This window comes from Coregonus clupeaformis, chromosome 34 (genome assembly GCF_020615455.1).
Source record: "Coregonus clupeaformis isolate EN_2021a chromosome 34, ASM2061545v1, whole genome shotgun sequence".
NCBI classification, from domain to species: Eukaryota; Metazoa; Chordata; class Actinopteri; order Salmoniformes; family Salmonidae; genus Coregonus; species Coregonus clupeaformis.
In genome coordinates, this window is record NC_059225.1 from 20,691,536 (window position 1) to 20,710,253 (window position 18,718).

At 52.2% G+C, this 18,718-nt stretch overlaps 1 protein-coding gene across 1 annotated transcript in view; it reads left to right on the top strand.

Annotated features, from left to right (window-relative positions):
• The first annotated feature begins 632 nt into the window (after positions 1 to 632).
• The window catches only part of LOC121549637 (cysteine/serine-rich nuclear protein 1), a 73,788-nt gene continuing 55,702 nt past the window's right edge, over positions 633 to 18,718 (top strand). The window contains exon 1 of the mRNA XM_045210506.1: positions 633 to 800. The gene's annotated coding sequence lies outside the window, so the exon portion shown is untranslated. The remainder of the gene's footprint in view (positions 801 to 18,718) is intronic.

Below are 18,718 nucleotides of genomic sequence, written 5' to 3' on the forward strand. Positions count from 1 at the left end.
ATGTAAAATATATTTTGATTTTTTAAAACACTTTTTTGGCTACTACATGAGTCCATATGTGTTGTTTCATAGTTTTGATGTCTTCACTATTATTCTACAATGTAGAAAATAGTTAAAATAAAGAAATACCCTTGAATGAGTAGGTGTGTCCAAACTTTTGACTGGTACTGTATATATATATTTACACTCCGGACTCTTGACATTGCTCATTTCTTAATTCCATTATTTTACTTTTAGTTGTGTGTGTATTGTTGTGTATCGTTAGATATTACTGCACTGTTGGAGCTAGGAACACAAGCATTTCGCTACACCGCAATAACATCTGCTAAACATGTGTATGTGACCAATAAAATTTGATTTGATACTATTTCCATTGTACAATATAGGCTTGTACACATACATTTTTTATCCTCAACACATTTCCATTATGTACTTTAAATATTATTCCTCAACTATTTGTTTGCTTTCTACTGGAAGAATAGATAGTGCATGTAAATAGCCCAATCGAGCCAGGAATCTTTCTCTCTCTCTCGCTTCTTGGAAGGCAGGAAGCAGCGTGGGCAGGCCAGCCTCCCTGTGTGTCACCGCCCGCGTCACAGTTTTTTCCAGTGACGGGAGGCTGCGCTGCGGAGCAGTCTGTCTCAGACAAGGGAAAGGCTTAGGCTGCCACTGACGGTGTGGTCTGCTACTATCGAGACAAAAGCGAGAGGTCTGTTCGAGGATAAAGCGCGATTGTGTCGCTTGGATTGTGAATATTTTACAATATTTTCACTAATGGTGATCTGATATCTGACTTATTGGTGAGTAGCGGCGCTGTTGGTTATTTAACACCGTTCTGTGTAATTTATGTGTAAAAGCTTCGGGGGTGGAGACAAGCCAAATAGTTAGGATGTTCTTTCCCAGTCACCATAGCAGAAACAGCACTGGTGCTCATTATTTTTATCATGATCGTTTGCTTACATTGTTGCACGTTTGCTTACATTGTTGCAAAAGGGAAGGTAGGCTATACATTATAGACAAAGCTATGGTATTTAAATATGATGATAACAGGGTATATAATGAAATGGTTCATTTAGTTGATGGTCGCATTTTTATAAATCTGACGTTTTATCGCAGCTGTTGAGATTAAAGCTAATTGACTACTTAAAGTTTGTTGGTGTTTGGCCTTTAATAAACCATGTGATTGTAGCAGGTTGCCTGCAGGACAGGTGAGGACAGAGCACGCCAGTCTTTTATTGCTCTATTGATTGCAATGCTGCTGTGCTTTTATTGAAGAAATGTTCTTTCATCAATTAGGCGGATGGTTTTTATGACATGCACATGATGTCCATGCACATGGTAGGCTATTATAGGCTAGTTGATTTATGTGACTTGGTAGTTTTTAATGGGTATTCCTAATATTGTGTGCCGCCGACAGTGTGTTGAGCCTAACTGGATTCCCTAGTTCGCCTCCACTACAGCACGAGCTCTCACAGCTGATGGAAGTGTTGTCAATTATCATTAATCACGACGAGGAATGATCGGTCAACATGGGGAGGCTGGCCACAGATAATCACACGTGATATAATGATTGACAGCAATTAGGCTGCGCTCTTCAAATGAAATGGCGCATGTGTGTTGATCGCCTTGTTATTGAAATAGGCATTGATTAATCATTAGGATATTCTATTCACGTGTATCGGCCCGTGAATCCGGGACATTCAGATGCCACTTGGCGCAAAGGAATCCCTTTCATTGTTCAATCTTTGTCTGTCTGAACCTGAAAATCAATTACAGCTTGTTAGTTAATAATTCATATCGAAAGGATTGGTTATTCTGCATTGGACCACACATGTAATGTTTAGAAAACAACATGAAAACGCATGTTTTTTTTTTGTCTTCTGGAAGCCTATTTTTAAATCCTGTTTTTTGGATAGTAGGCCTAAAATGGTTTTTTGAGTAGAATGTATCACTGTATTATGCTCAGCAGCTGGTGTGACGTGTTTCCTGCTGTGTGTGTAGTCGAGTATAGCGCCGTGTTTACTGCTGTGTGTGTAGTCGGGCATAGCGCCGTGTTTACTGCTGTGTGTGTAGTCGGGTATAGGTGTTTACTGCTGTGTGTGTGTAGTCGGGTATAGGTGTTTACTGCTGTGTGTGTAGTCGGGTATAGGTGTTTACTGCTGTGTGTGTAGTCGGGTATAGGTGTTTACTGCTGTGTGTGTAGTCGGGTATAGGTGTTTACTGCTGTGTGTGTAGTCGGGTATAGGTGTTTACTGCTGTGTGTGTAGTCGGGTATAGGTGTTTACTGCTGTGTGTGTAGTCGGGTATAGCGGTGTGTAGTCGGGTATAGCGCCGTGTTTACTGCTGTGTGTGTAGTCGGGTATAGCGCCGTGTTTACTGCTGTGTGTGTAGTCGGGTATAGCGCCGTGTTTACTGCTGTGTGTGTAGTCGGGTATAGCGCCGGAGTCTCCAGCCCGACCTCCACGGACCGTGTTAGGAATTCGAATTCGAATCGTTAGAATTTCGGTCCTGTGTGGCTCATTTGGTAGATCATGGCGCTTTTAACGCCAGGGTTCACATAAAAAAAATGTATAGACTCACTACTGTAAATCGCTCTGGATAAGAGAATCTGCTAAATAACGAGAATGTTCTCTACTACCTCAAAGATCCTTTGTTTACAGACCGCTGCATGTGATCACCAGACTGGCATTCTGTTCTGCTGCCCTCGCCAACTTTGTTTTGAATGATATGTTGTTTGTGATTTCATCATGAGTATTATTTGTATTCCTCTTGTCAGTTGGCCACTACTCATCTATATTTCATAGTGATCTTCTGATCTGTTTTCCACTAATTGGTCTTTTGACCAATCACATCAGATCTTTTTCAGAGCTGATCTGATTGTTCAAAAGACCAATTTGTGAGAAAAACGATCAGAATTGGGCTTCCTGTGTAAACACAGCCCTTGTGTTCTGAATGTGGCAGCTATAAAGTGAAATGTGTTCAGTATGTTGAAGCAGATGCTCTCATTCTCACACTGCATTAGAGCAAAGATTAGACCGATACACATTTGGCAGCTCTTCCACAGTGTGGGAGTCTTGTTTCACCTAGGGTCTGTCCCAAATGGCTCCCTAGTCCCTATATAGTGCACTACTTTTGACCAGGTCCCTATTCCCTATATAGTGCACTACTTTTGACCAGGTCCCTATTCCCTATATAGTGCACTACTTTTGACCAGGTCCCTATTCCCTATATAGTGCACTACTTTTGACCAGGTCCCTATTCCCTATATAGTGCACTACTTTTGACCAGGTCCCTAGTCCCTATATAGTGCACTACTTTTGACCAGGTCCCTATTCCCTATATAGTGCACTACTTTTGACCAGGTCCCTATTCCCTATATAGTGCACTACTTTTGACCAGGTCCCTAGTCCCTATATAGTGCACTACTTTTGACCAGGTCCCTATTCCCTATATAGTGCACTACTTTTGACCAGGTCCCTATTCCCTATATAGTGCACTACTTTTGACCAGGTCCCTATTCCCTATATAGTGCACTACTTTTGACCAGGTCCCTAGTCCCTATATAGTGCACTACTTTTGACCAGGTCCCTATTCCCTATATAGTGCACTACTTTTGACCAGGTCCCTATTCCCTATATAGTGCACTACTTTTGACCAGGTCCCTAGTCCCTATATAGTGCACTACTTTTGACCAGGTCCCTAGTCCCTATATAGTGCACTACTTTTGACCAGGTCCCTATTCCATATAGTGCACTACTTTTGACCAGGTCCCTATTCCCTATATAGTGCACTACTTTTGACCAGGTCCCTATTCCCTATATAGTGCACTACTTTTGACCAGGTCCCTAGTCCCTATATAGTGCACTACTTTTGACCAGGTCCCTAGTCCTATATAGTGCACTACTTTTGACCAGGTCCCTATTCCCTATATAGTGCACTACTTTTGACCAGGTCCCTATTCCCTATATAGTGCACTACTTTTGACCAGGTCCCTAGTCCCTATATAGTGCACTACTTTGACCAGGTCCCTATTCCTATATAGTGCACTACTTTTGACCAGGTCCCTATTCCCTATATAGTGCACTACTTTTGACCAGGTCCCTATTCCCTATATAGTGCACTACTTTTGACCAGGTCCCTAGTCCCTATATAGTGCACTACTTTTGACCAGGTCCCTATTCCCTATATAGTGCACTACTTTTGACCAGGTCCCTATTCCCTATATAGTGCACTACTTTTGACCAGGTCCCTAGTCCCTATATAGTGCACTACTTTTGACCAGGTCCCTATTCCCTATATAGTGCACTACTTTTGACCAGGTCCCTATTCCCTATATAGTGCACTACTTTTGACCAGGTCCCTATTCCCTATATAGTGCACTACTTTTGACCAGGTCCCTATTCCCTATATAGTGCACTACTTTTGACCAGGTCCCTAGTCCCTATATAGTGCACTACTTTTGACCAGGTCCCTATTCCCATATAGTGCACTACTTTTGACCAGGTCCCTAGTCCCTATATAGTGCACTACTTTTGACCAGGTCCCTATTCCCTATATAGTGCACTACTTTTGACCAGGTCCCTAGTCCCTATATAGTGCACTACTTTTGACCAGGTCCCTATTCCCTATAGTGCACTACTTTTGACCAGGTCCCTAGTCCCTATATAGTGCACTACTTTTTGACCAGGTCCCTATTCCCTATATAGTGCACTACTTTTGACCAGGTCCCTAGTCCCTATATAGTGCACTACTTTTGACCAGGTCCCTATTCCCTATATAGTGCACTACTTTTGACCAGGTCCCTAGTCCCTATATAGTGCACTACTTTTGACCAGGTCCCTATTCCCTATATAGTGCACTACTTTTGACCAGGTCCCTAGTCCCTATATAGTGCACTACTTTTGACCAGGTCCCTATTCCCTATATAGTGCACTACTTTTGACCAGGTCCCTAGTCCCTATATAGTGCACTACTTTTGACCAGGTCCCTATTCCCTATATAGTGCACTACTTTTGACCAGGTCCCTAGTCCCTATATAGTGCACTACTTTAGACCAGGTCCCTATTCCCTATATAGTGCACTACTTTAGACCAGAGAATAGCACCCTATTCCCTATGTAGTGCACTACTTTTGACCAGGACCCATAGGGAATAGGGTCCATTTGGGATGCAGACCCAGTCTACATGTCTATATCCTCCTAACTAGTCTACACGGTGGATGGTGCTGAAGGAGTCAGGAGATGTGAGACGGACAGACAGTCGGTCAGACGGTATACAGATTATTTAAATAGCTACTTCCTGTGCACTGCCGCGCACGTTTCACAACCACAGGAAACTGTTTGTTTAACTGACACACGTACACAGCAGGCTTCTGTCTCCAGGGACAGGGTGTTAATACGTGTTGATGAACAGAAGCTGTTGTCGGTTTTAGTTATCCCAAACAGCAGATAGTTGTCACGGTTTAGTTCTGCTAACAGTCTTTCTCTTCTGTCATATTCTCCTTTAGCTTCCTCATCCCTGGGGCGAGTTTGGCTTTATGCAAATGTTTCAAAGCACAATGAAAATAAAATACTACTGCAGTTGCTATCTCAATCTATAAATATTATCATTGACTTTAAATAGACATAGTGATAAAGCTTAGAGCAGTGGCTAGTATGGTCAGATTTAGTAGCCATCATGGACACAGTAGCATAAAGGGCTTGACTGGTCACCTCTTGGAAACATTTTTGCTCCATTGTGCTAAACAGATCCATCTCATGGACACAATGTTCTCAACACTACGCTACCTTGTCCAGTGGACCGGACCACGCCACCTTGTCCAGTGGACCGGACCACGCCACCTTGTCCGGTGGACCGGACCACGCCACCTTGTCCGGTGGACCGGACCACGCCACCTTGTCCGGTGGACCGGACCACGCCACCTTGTCCGGTGGACGGACCACGCCACCTGTCCGGTGGACGGACCACGCCACCTTGTCCGGTGGACCGGACCACGCCACCTTGTCCGGTGGACCGGACCACGCCACCTTGTCCGGTGGACGGACCACGCCACCTTGTCCGGTGGACCGGACCACGCCACCTTGTCCGGTGGACCGGACCACGCCACCTTGTCCGGTGGACCGGACCACGCCACCTTGTCCGGTGGACCGGACCACGCCACCTTGTCCGGTGGACCGGACCCTGCTGCCAGACGGGTGTTCCTGTGGCTTCTATGACAGCACATTATTTATTTGTTTAAAAGACTCCTCCATCTCCTCCTCTTCCTCCTCCTTCTCCCTATTCGCTCTCCTTTTAGGAGGAATGTGTGTGTGTGCAGGACATGGCAAGGGTGGAGGTAGGGGAACGGTATGGTAGGGGAACGGTATGGTAGGGGAACGGTATGTCTTTCTGGCAGAAGGGTCTTTGATAGGAGTAAAAACATCAGCCAGACTCTGAGAGAACAGGAGTTATCTATACTGCCCCAGCAGGTCGATTTGTTCTCAGTCATCATGGTGATATCATGTTGTAACGCCAAGGTAGTGGGTTCGATCCCCGGGACCACCCATACACAAAAATGTATGCACCCATGACTGTAAGTCGCTTTGGATAAAAGCGTCTGCTAAATGGCTTTATTATTATTATTATTATTATTATTATTATTATATTATTATTATTATTATGTTCCTGCTATGAATTCAACCAAAATAATCCTTAGTGGTTGGGATTGTCATTAGGTTACATGTTCCTCTGATCCTTAGTGGTTGGGATTGTCATTAGGTTTAGCCAGCAGCAGACCACCCTGCATCCCACTGCTGGCTTGCCTCTGAATCTAAGCAGGGTTGGTACTGGTCGGTCCCTGGATGGGAGACCAGATGCTGCTGGAAGTGGTGTTGGAGGGCCAGTAGGAGGCACTATTTCCTCTGGTAATTTTTTAAAAATTCAAATGCCCCAGGGCAGTGATTGAGGACATTGCCCTGTGTAGGGTGCCATCTTTCGGATGGGATGTTAAACAGGTGTCTTGACTCTCTGTGGTCACTAAAGAGTCCCATGGCACTTATCGTAAGAGTAGGGTGTTAACCCTGGTGTCCTGGCTAAATTCCCAATCTGACCCTCATACCATCATGGCCACCTAATCATCCCCAACTTCCAATTGGCTCATTCCTCTCCCCTGTAACTATTCCCCAGTTTGTTGCTGTAAATTAAAATGTGTTCTCAGTCAACTTACCTGGTTAAATAAGAAGGTTACATGTTCCCCCTCTCTGCCAATTGACAGAGCCTTGTGTGTGTGTGTCCTTCGAGCAGGATAACACACACTCACTCGCCATTACTGTGTTTTAGAACACTCATTGTGTGCGTGCCGGCCTGTCAGTTTATGACTCTCAGCCCTTCTCCATGTTGGTGTAGTTGAGACAGAGACCCACTGCCAGCAGCGTGGCACAGCTCCACGATATCAGCTGGATGGAGACTGGACTGGTACTACTGTCCTGTTCTGTCTATGTGACCGGGAGAGGAGACCAGTGCTGGACTGGTACTACTGTCCTGTTCTGTCTATGTGACCGGGAGAGGAGACCAGTGCTGGACTGGTACCACTGTCCTGTTCTGTCTATGTGACCGGGAGAGGAGACCAGTGCTGGACTGGTACTACTGTCCTGTTCTGTCTATGTGACTGGGAGAGTAGACCAGTGCTGGACTGGTACTACTGTCCTGTTCTGTCTATGTGACTGGGAGAGTAGACCAGTGCTGGACTGGTACCACTGTCCTGTTCTGTCTATGTGACCGGGAGAGGAGACCAGTGCTGCTCAGACAGTTTGGCAGACTGAGAAGCTCCAGATTGACTAGGAGGGAGCGATTAACCTCAGCCATTGTTTCTGCCTGGAATCAATCTGTCAGGTACACTCACTGCAGTCAGTCAGGAGAATATGACCCACTTCTGACACAATGGGCCTGGTCCCACTCTCTCTCTCTCTCTCTCACTCTTTCCTTCCTCCCCCCTCCCTCCTTCTGTCCTGCGCTGCAGCTTTTCATTAAAGAGACTTTGCTTAGCTGGCTCTGTCCCCCTCCTCCCCCCTCCTCCCTCACTCCTTGGCCCCGCTCCCTCTCTCCACAGGGAACGCTCACAGCTTTGTTTAAATGTTTTTTCCCCTGCCTTCTAGCCCTGCCTCCTGGCCCTGTCCCCTGCCTCCTAGCCCTGTCCCCTGCCTCCTAGCCCTGTCCCCTGCCTCCTAGCCCTGTCCCCTGCCTCCTAGCCCTGTCCCCTGTCTCCTAGAACTGCCTCCTGGCCCCTGCCTCCTGTCCCCTGCCTCCTGGCCCTGTCCCCTGCCTCCTAGCCCTGTCCCCTGCCTCCTGGCCCTGTCCCCTGCCTCCTGGCCCTGTCCCCTGCCTCCTGGCCCTGTCCCCTGCCTCCTAGCCCTGTCCCCTGCCTCCTAGCCCTGTCCCCTGCCTCCTAGCCCTGTCCCCTGCCTCCTAGCCCTGTCCCCTGCCTCCTAGCCCTGTCCCCTGCCTCCTAGCCCTGTCCCTGTCCCCTGCCTCTTAGCCCTGTCCCCTGTCCCCTGCCTCCTAGCCCTGTCCCCTGCCTCCTAAAACTGCCTCCTGTCCCCTGCCTCCTGGCCCTGTCCCCTGCCTCCTGGCCCTGTCCCCTGCCTCCTAGCCCTGTCCCCTGCCTCCTAGCCCTGTCCCCTGCCTCCTAGCCCTGTCCCCTGCCTCCTAGCCCTGTCCCCTGTCCCCTGCCCCCTGTCCCCTGCCTCCTGTCCCCTGCCTCCTGTCCCTGTCCCCTGCCTCCTGTCCCCTGTCTCCTGTCCCCTGTCTCCTGTCCCCTGCCTCCTGGCCCCTGCCTCCTGCCTCCTGTCCCCTGCCTCCTGCCTCCTGGCCCCTGCCTCCTGTCCCCTGCCTCCTGTCCCTGTCCCCTGCCTCCTGGCCCTGTCCCCTGCCTCCTAGCCCTGTCTCCTGGCCCTGCCTCCTGTCCCTGTCCCCTGCCTCCTGTCCCTGTCTCCCGTCCCCTGCCTCCTGGCCCCGTCCCCTGCCTCCGGGCCCCGTCCCCTGCCTCCTGGCCCTGTCCCCTGCCTCCTGGCCCTGTCCCCTGCCTCCTAGCCCTGTCTCCTGGCCCTGCCTCCTGTCCCCGTCCCCTGCCTCCTGGCCCTGTCCCCTGCCTCCTGCCTCCTGGCCCTTTCCCCTGCCTCCTGTCCCCGTCCCCTGCCTCCTGCCTCCTAGCCCTGTCCCCTGCCTCCTAGCCCTGTCCCCTGCCTCCTAGCCCTGTCCCCTGTCTCCTAGAACTGCCTCCTGTCCCCTGCCTCCTGTCCCCTGCCTCCTGTCCCCTGCCTCCTGGCCCTGTCCCCTGCCTCCTAGCTGTGCCCTGGTGTCCCCTGCCTCCTGGCCCTGTCCCCTGCCTCCTGCTCCCGTCCCTGCCTCCTGTCCCCGTCCCCTGCCTCCGGGCCCTGTCCCCTGCCTCCTGGCCCTGTCCCCCTGCCTCCTGGCCCTGTCCCCTGCCTCCTAGCCCTGTCTCCTGGCCCTGCCTCCTGTCCCCGTCCCCTGCCTCCTGGCCCTGTCCCCTGCCTCCTGCCTCCTGGCCCTTTCCCCTGCCTCCTGTCCCCGTTCCCTGCCTCCTAGCCCTGTCCCCTGCCTCCTAGCCCTGTCCCCTGCCTCCTAAAACTGCCTCCTGTCCCTGCCTCTGTCCCCTGCCTCTAGCCCTGTCCCCTGCCTCTTAGCCCTGTCCCCTGCCTCTTAGCCCTGTCCCCTGCCTCCTGGCCCTGTCCCCTGTCCCCTGTCTCCTGTCCCCTGCCTCTGTCCCCTGCCTCCTGTCCCTGTCCCCTGCCTCCTGGCCCTGTCCCCTGTCTCCTGTCCCCTGTCTCCTGTCCCCTGTCTCCTGTCCCCTGCCTCCTGGCCCCTGCCTCCTGCCTCCTGTCCCCTGCCTCCTGCCTCCTGGCCCCTGCCTCCTGTCCCCTGCCTCCTGTCCCTGTCCCCTGCCTCCTGGCCCTGTCCCCTGCCTCCTGGCCCTGCCTCCTGTCCCTGTCCCCTGCCTCCTGTCCCTGTCCCCTGCCTCCTGTCCCTGTCTCCCGTCCCCTGCCTCCTGGCCCCGTCCCCTGCCTCCGGGCCCCGTCCCCTGCCTCCTGGCCCTGTCCCCTGCCTCCTAGCCCTGTCTCCTGGCCCTGCCTCCTGTCCCCGTCCCCTGCCTCCTGGCCCTGTCCCCTGCCTCCTGCCTCCTGGCCCTTTCCCCTGCCTCCTGTCCCCGTCCCCTGCCTCCTGCCTCCTAGCCCTGTCCCCTGCCTCCTAGCCCTGTCCCCTGCCTCCTAGCCCTGTCCCCTGCCTCCTAGCCCTGTCCCCTGTCTCCTAGAACTGCCTCCTGGCCCTGTCCCCTGCCTCCTGTCCCCTGCCTCCTGGCCCTGTCCCCTGCCTCCTAGCCCTGTCCCCTGCCTCCTAGCCCTGCCTCCTGGCCCTGTCCCCTGCCTCCTAGCCCTGTCCCCTGCCTCCTAGCCCTGTCCCCTGCCTCCTAGCCCTGTCCCCTGCCTCCTAGCCCTGTCCCTGCCTCCCAGCCCTGTCCCCCTAGAACTGCCCTGCCCTGCCTCCTGTCCCTGCCTCCTGGCCCTGTCCCCTGCCTCCTAGCCCTGTCCCCTGCCTCCTAGCCCTGTCCCCTGCCTCCTAGCCCTGTCCCCTGCCTCCTAGCCCTGTCCCCTGCCTCTTAGCCCTGTCCCCTGCCTCCTAGCCCTGTCCCCTGCCTCCTAGCCCTGTCCCCTGCCTCTTAGCCCTGTCCCCTGTCCCCTGCCTCCTAGCCCTGTCCCCTGCCTCCTAAAACTGCCTCCTGGCCCCTGCCTCCTGTCCCCTGCCTCCTGGCCCTGTCCCCTGCCTCCTGGCCCTGTCCCCTGCCTCCTAGCCCTGTCCCCTGCCTCCTAGCCCTGTCCCCTGCCTCCTGGCCCTGTCCCCTGTCCCCTGTCCCCTGTCCCTGCCTCCTGTCCCTGCCTCCTGTCCCTGTCCCCTGCCTCCTGGCCCTGTCTCCTGTCCCCTGTCTCCTGTCCCCTGCCTCCTGGCCCCTGCCTCCTGCCTCCTGTCCCCTGCCTCCTGCCTCCTGGCCCCTGCCTCCTGTCCCCTGCCTCCTGTCCCTGTCCCCTGCCTCCTGGCCCTGTCCCCTGCCTCCTAGCCCTGTCTCCTGGCCCTGCCTCCTGGCCCTGTCCCCTGCCTCCTGGCCCTGTCTCCCGTCCCCTGGCCCTGTCTCCCGTCCCCTGCCTCCGGGCCCCGTCCCCTGCCTCCGGGCCCCGTCCCCTGCCTCCTGGCCCTGTCCCCTGCCTCCTGGCCCTGTCCCCTGCCTCCTAGCCCTGTCTCCTGGCCCTGCCTCCTGTCCCCGTCCCCTGCCTCCTGGCCCTGTCCCCTGCCTCCTGCCTCCTGGCCCTTTCCCCTGCCTCCTGTCCCCGTCCCCTGCCTCCTGCCTCCTAGCCCTGTCCCCTGCCTCCTAGCCCTGTCCCCTGCCTCCTAGCCCTGTCCCCTGTCTCCTAGAACTGCCTCCTGTCCCCTGCCTCCTGGCCCTGTCCCCTGCCTCCTAGCCCTGTCCCCTGCCTCCTGGCCCTGTCCCCTGCCTCCTAGCCCTGTCCCCTGCCTCCTGTCCCCGTCCCCTGCCTCCTGTCCCCGTCCCCTGCCTCCGGGCCCCGTCCCCTGCCTCCTGGCCCTGTCCCCTGCCTCCTGGCCCTGTCCCCTGCCTCCTAGCCCTGTCTCCTGGCCCTGCCTCCTGTCCCCGTCCCCTGCCTCCTGGCCCTGTCCCCTGCCTCCTGCCTCCTGGCCCTTTCCCCTGCCTCCTGTCCCCGTTCCCTGCCTCCTAGCCCTGTCCCCTGCCTCCTAGCCCTGTCCCCTGCCTCCTAAAACTGCCTCCTGGCCCCTGCCTCCTGTCCCCTGCCTCCTGGCCCTGTCCCCTGCCTCCTAGCCCTGTCCCCTGCCTCTTAGCCCTGTCCCCTGCCTCCTAGCCCTGTCCCCTGCCTCCTGGCCCTGTCTCCTGTCCCCTGCCTCCTGTCCCCTGCCTCCTGTCCCTGTCCCCTGCCTCCTGGCCCTGTCTCCCTGTCCCCTGTCTCCTGTCCCCTGTCCCTGCCTCCTGGCCCCTGCCTCCTGCCTCCTGTCCCCTGCCTCCTGCCTCCTGGGCCCCTGCCTCCTGTCCCTGCCTCCTGTCCCTGTCCCCTGCCTCCTGGCCCTGTCCCCTGCCTCCTGGCCCTGCCTCCTGTCCCTGTCCCCTGCCTCCTGTCCCTGTCTCCCGTCCCCTGCCTCCTGGCCCCGTCCCCTGCCTCCGGGCCCCGTCCCCTGCCTCGGGCCCCGTCCCCTGCCTCCTGGCCCTGTCCCCTGCCTCCTAGCCCTGTCTCCTGGCCCTGCCTCCTGTCCCCGTCCCCTGCCTCCTGTCCCCGTCCCCTGCCTCCTGGCCCTGTCCCCTGCCTCCTGCCTCCTGGCCCTTTCCCCTGCCTCCTGTCCCCGTCCCCTGCCTCCTGCCTCCTAGCCCTGCCTCCTGCCTCCTAGCCCTGTCCCCTGCCTCCTAGCCCTGTCCCCTGCCTCCTAGCCCTGTCCCCTGTCTCCTAGAACTGCCTCCTGTCCCCTGCCTCCTGTCCCCTGCCTCCTGGCCCTGTCGCCTGCCTCCTAGCCCTGTCCCCTGCCTCCTGGCCCTGTCCCCTGCCTCCTAGCCCTGTCCCCTGCCTCCTGGCCCCGTCCCCTGCCTCCTGGCCCCGTCCCCTGCCTCCGGGCCCTGTCCCCTGCCTCCTGGCCCTGTCCCCTGCCTCCTGGCCCTGTCCCCTGCCTCCTAGCCCTGTCTCCTGGCCCTGCCTCCTGTCCCCGTCCCCTGCCTCCTGGCCCTGTCCCCTGCCTCCTGCCTCCTGGCCCTTTCCCCTGCCTCCTGTCCCCGTTCCCTGCCTCCTGTCCCCGTTCCCTGCCTCCTAGCCCTGTCCCCTGCCTCCTAGCCCTGTCCCTGCCTCCTGGCCCCTGCCTCCTGGCCCCTGCCTCCTGGCCCCTGCCTCCTGGCCCCTGCCTCCTGTCCCCCTGCCTCCTGGCCTGTCCCCTGCCTCCTAGCCCTGTCCCCTGCCTCTTAGCCCCTGTCCCTGCCTCTAGCCCTGTCCCCTGCCTCCTAGCCCTGTCCCCTGCCTCCCTAGCCCTGTCCCCTGCCTCCAGCCCTGTCCCCTGCCTCCTAGCCCTGTCCCCTGCCTCTAGCCCTGTCCCCTGCCTCTAGCCCTGTCCCCTGCCTCTTAGCCCTGTCCCCTGTCCCCTGCCTCCTAGCCCTGTCCCCTGCCTCCTAGCCCTGTCCCCTGCCTCCTAGAACTGCCTCCTGGCCCCTGCCTCCTGTCCCCTGCCTCCTGGCCCTGTCCCCTGCCTCCTAGCCCTGTCCCCTGCCTCTTAGCCCTGTCCCCTGCCTCTTAGCCCTGTCCCCTGCCTCCTGTCTCCTGTCCCCTGCCTCCTGGCCCTGTCCCCCTGTCTCCTGCCCCTGTCTCCTGTCCCCTGCCTCCCTGTCCCTGCCCCTGTCCCCCTGCCTCCTGGCCCTGTCTCCTGTCCCCTGCCTCCTGGCCCTGTCTCCTGTCCCCTGCCTCCTGGCCCTGTCTCCTGTCCCCTGCCTCCTGGCCCTGTCTCCTGTCCCCTGCCTCCTAGCCCTGTCCCCTGCCTCCTGGCCCTGCCTCCTGCCTCCTGTCCCCTGTCCCCTGCCTCCTGCCTCCTGTCCCCTGTCCCCTGGCCCTGTCCCCTGCCTCCTGGCCCCGTCCCCTGCCTCCTGGCCCCGTCCCCTGCCTCCTGGCCCCGTCCCCTGCCTCCTGGCCCCGTCCCCTGCCTCCTGGCCCCTGCCTCCTGGCCCTGTCCCCTGCCCCGTCCCCTGCCTCCTGTCCCCGTCCCCTGCCTCCTGTCCCCTGCCTCCTGGCCCTGCTCTGCAAAACTGAGTGTTATTTAGTGGTGAGTAGAGTTGATCAGACAGGCAACAGATGCTGTTTTCTAATGTAGCCCAATGTACATTTTAATGGCTTCTCTGCGGGGGTGGCCAGCTCTCAAATGGGTTGTTCTCTGTCACATGTCATCTTTCTCACCTTCTCCTATAGGGCTCTGACCTTCTCCTATAGGGCTCTGACCTTCTCCCATAGGGCCCTGACCTTCTCCTATAGGGCCCTGACCTTCTCCTATAGGGCCCTGACCTTCTCCTATAGGGCCCTGACCTTCTCCTATAGGGCCCTGACCTTCTCCCATAGGGCTCTGACCTTCTCCTATAGGGCCCTGACCTTCTCCTATAGGGCCTGACCTTCTCCCCTAGGGCTCTGACCTTCTCCTATAGGGCTCTGACCACCGTCTCCCCTAGTGCCCTGACCACCGTCTCCCCTAGTGCTCTGACCACCGTCTCCCCTAGTGCTCTGACCACCCTCTCCCCTAGTGCTCTGTTCTTCTCCTGCTCTTTCTCACGTTGATGTTGTCTCACCACAGTCCAGAGTGCAGACATGTCTCTCTCCACCTCCAGCTCTCCAGGTCTAGTTAAGGGGGTGTTGTTGAGCTGGACTATTTTTTTTGTGCTGACTGGAGTGTTCACCTGCTGTTCCAGATCCACCCGCCTTACCTCCAGCTGGAGGTTGACTTTCCACTTGGGGTTGCTCGTCTGTGGGGTTGTTTAAGGAAGAGGTCTGACTCGCTCGGGGTGGGGGAGTCACCAAGAGAGAGCTTCTCCTGCTGCGCTCCCTCTTTGATTCTGTGAAAGTCCAGCTGAAACTGTTTAGGGTTGCCCTGCACCATTACTGTTCCAGACTTGTACAGATTTATATTGGCTGACTCAGTCCTCGTTGTCCAGTATCCTGAGTTTCCACCCATCGCTGCTAACACCCCTCTTAACAGAGGGGTAGTGTGTTAATATAACACTGTTAACTGAGGGGTAGTGTGTTAATATAGGACTGTTAACTGAGGGGTAGTGTGTTAATATAGCACTGTTAACTGAGGGGTAGTGTGTTAATATAGGGGTAGTGTGTTAATATAGCACTGTTAACTGAGGGGTAGTGTGTTAATATAGCACTGTTAACTGAGGGGTAGTGTGTTAATATAATGTTAACAGAGGGGTAGTGTGTTAATATAGCTAACTGGGGTAGTGTGTTAATATAGCACTGTTAACTGAGGGTAGTGTGTTAATATAGGGTAGTGTGTTAATATGAGGTGTAGTGTGTTAATATAGGGGTAGTGTATTAATATAGGGGTAGTGTGTTAATATAGGGGTAGTGTGTTAATATAGGGGGTAGTGTGTTAATATAGGGGTAGTGTGTTAATATAGCACTGTTAACAGAGGGGTAGTGTATTAACTGAGGGGTAGTGTATTAACTGAGGGGTAGTGTATTAACTGAGGGGTAGTGTGTTAACTGAGGGGTAGTGTGTTAACTGAGGGGTAGTGTGTTAATATAGGGGTAGTGTGTTAATAGGGGTAGTGTGTTAATATAGGGGTAGTGTGTTAATATAGGGGTAGTGTGTTAACTGAGGGGTAGTGTGTTAACTGAGGGGTAGTGTGTTAGTAATAGGGTAGGTGTGTTAATAAGGTAGTGTGTTAACTAGGGTAGTGTGTTAATAGGGGTAGTGTGTTAATAAGGGTAGTGTGTTAATATAGGTGTGTTAAATGGGTAGTGTGTTAATATAGGGGTAGTGTGTTAATATAGAATGGGGTAGTGTGTTAATATAGGGTAGTGTGTTAATATAGGGGGTAGTGTGAACATAGGGGTAGTGTAATTAGATGTTAACTGAGGGTAGATATGTTAATATAGGGGTAGTGTGTTAGTATAGGGGTAGTGTGTTAATATAGGCACTGTGGGGTAGTGTGTTAGTATAGGGGTAGTGTGTTAATGAGGGTGGTGTGTTGGATAGGGGTAGTGTGTTATATAGGGGTGGTGTGTTATAGGTAGTGTGTTAAATGGGTAGTGTGTTAATATAGGTGTTAACATAGGGGTAGTGTGTTAATATAGGTAGTGTGTTAATATAGGGGTAGTGTGTTAATATAGGTAGTGTGTTAATATAGGGGTAGTGTGTTAATATAGGGGTAGTGTGTTAATAGAGGGTAGTGTGTTAATCTGAGGGTAGTGTGTTAACTGAGGGTAGTGTGTTAATATAGGGTAGTGTGTTAATATAGGGTAGTGTGTTAATATAGGGGTATGTGTTAAATGAGGGGTAGTGTGTTAATATAGAGGGTAGTGTGTTAATATAGGGGTAGTGTGTTAATATAGGGTAGTGTGTTAATATGGGGTACTGTGTTAATATAGGGGTAGTGTGTTAATATAGGGGTAGTGTGTTAATATAGGGGTAGTGTGTTAAGGGTAGTGTGTTAATATAGGGGTAGTGTGTTAATATAGGGGGTAGTGTGTTAATATAGGGTAGTGTGTTAATATAGGGGTAGTGTGTTAATATAGGGGTAGTGTGTTAATATAGGGGTAGTGTGTTAATATAGGGGTAGTGTGTTAACTGAGGTAGTGTGTTAATATAGGGGTAGTGTGTTAATATAGGGTAGTGTGTTAATATAGGGGTAGTGTGTTAATAGGGGTAGTGTGTTAATATAGGGGTAGTGTGTTAATATAGGGGTAGTGTGTTAATATAGTAGTGTGTTAATATAGGGTAGTGTGTTAATATAGGGAGTTTGTTAACAGAGGGGTAGTGTGTTAATATAGGGGTAGTGTGTTAATATAGGGGTAGTGTGTTAATATAGTATGTGTTAATATAGGGGTATGTGTGTTAATAATAATGGGTAGTGTGTTAATCACTAGGGGTAGTGTGTTAATATAAGGGTAGTGTGTTAATATAGGGGTAGTGTGTTAATATAGGGGTAGTGTGTTAATATAGGGGTAGTGTGTTAATATAGGGGTAGTGTGTTAATATAGCACTGTTATGAGGGGTAGTGTGTTAATATAGGGGTAGTGTGTTAATATAGGGTAGTGTGTTAATGATAGGGGTAGTGTGTTAATATAGGGGTAGGTGTTAATATAGGGGTAGTGTGTTAACTATAGGGGTAGTGTGTTAATATAGGGGTAGTGTGTTAACTATAGGGGTAGTGTGTTAATATAGGGGTAGTGTGTTAACATGGGGTAGTGTGTTAATATAGGGGTAGTGTGTTAATATGAGGGTAGTGTGTTAATAGAGGGGTAGTGTGTTGGCTGTTAACTGAGGGTAGTGTGTTAATATTAGGGGTAGTGTGTTAATCTGAGGGGATGTGTTAATATAGGGGTAGTGTGTTAATATAGGGGTAGTGTGTTAATATAGGGTAGTGTGTTAATTGGGGTAGTGTGTTAATATAGCACTGTTAACTGAGGGGTAGTGTGTTAATATAGACTGCATAGGGGTAGTGTGTTAATATAGGGGTAGTGTGTTAACATAGGGGGTAGTGTGTTAATATAGGGGTAGTGTGTTAATATAGGGTAGTGTGTTAATATAGGGGTAGTGTGTTAATATAGCAGAGGTGTTAATATAGGGGTAGTGTGTTATATAGGGGTAGTGTGTTAATATAGGGGTAGTGTGTTAATATAGCGCAGTGTTAACTGAGGGTAGTGTGTTAATATAGAGGGTAGTGTGTTAATATAGGGGTAGTGTGTTAATATGGGTAGTGTGTTGAATATAGGGGTAGTGTGTTAATATAGGGGTAGTGTGTTAATATAGGGGTAGTGTGTTAATATAGGGGGTAGTGTGTTAATCTAGGGGTAGTGTGTTAACTATAGGGTAGTGTGTTAATATAGGGGTAGTGTGTTAATATGGGGTAGTGTGTTAATATAGGGGTAGTGTGTTAATATGAGGGGTAGTGTGTTAACTTAGGGGTAGTGTGTTAATAAGGGGGTAGTGTGTTAATTAGGGTAGTGTGTTAATATAGGGGTAGTGTGTTAATATAGGGGTAGTGTGTTAATACAGGGGTAGTGTGTTAATATAGACTGGGTAGTGTGTTAATAAGGGTAGTGTGTTAACATAGGGTAGTGTGTTAACTATAGGGTATTGTGTTAATATAGGGGTAGTGTGTTAATATAGGGGGTAGTGTGTTAATATAGGGGTAGTGTGTTAATATAGAGGGTAGTGTGTTAACTGAGGGTAGTGTGTTAATATAGGGTAGTGTGTTAATAGGGGTAGTGTGTTAATATAGGGGGTAGTGTGTTAACATAGCAGTGTTAACTGAGGGTAGTGTGTTAACATAGGGGTAGTGTGTTAATATGAGGTAGTGTGTTAATATAGGGGTAGTGTGTTAATATAGGATAGTGTGTTAATATAGAGGGTAGTGTGTTAATATGAGGGGTAGTGTGTTATTAGGGGTAGTGTGTTAACTGAGGGGTAGTGTGTTAACATAGGGAGTGTTAATATAGGGGTAGTGTGTTAATATAGGGGGTAGTGTGTTAATATAGGGGGTAGTGTGTTAATTAGGGGGTAGTGTGTTAACTGGGGTAGTGTGTTAATATAGGGGTAGTGTGTTAACATGGGGTAGTGTGTTAATATAGGGGTAGTGTGTTAATATAGCACTGTTAACTGAGGGGTAGTGTGTTAATATAGGGGTAGTGTGTTAATATAGGGTAGTGTGTTAATATAGGGGTAGTGTGTTAATATAGAGGTAGTGTGTTTAATATAGGGGTAGTGTGTTAATATAAGGGTAGTGTGTTAATATAGGGGGTAGTGTGTTAATATAGGGGTAGTGTGTTAATATAGGGGTAGTGTGTTAATATAGGGTAGTGTGTTAATATGGGTAGTGTGTTAATATAGCACGGGGGTAGTGTGTTAATATGGGTAGTGTGTTAATATAGGGGTAGTGTGTTAATATAGGGGGTAGT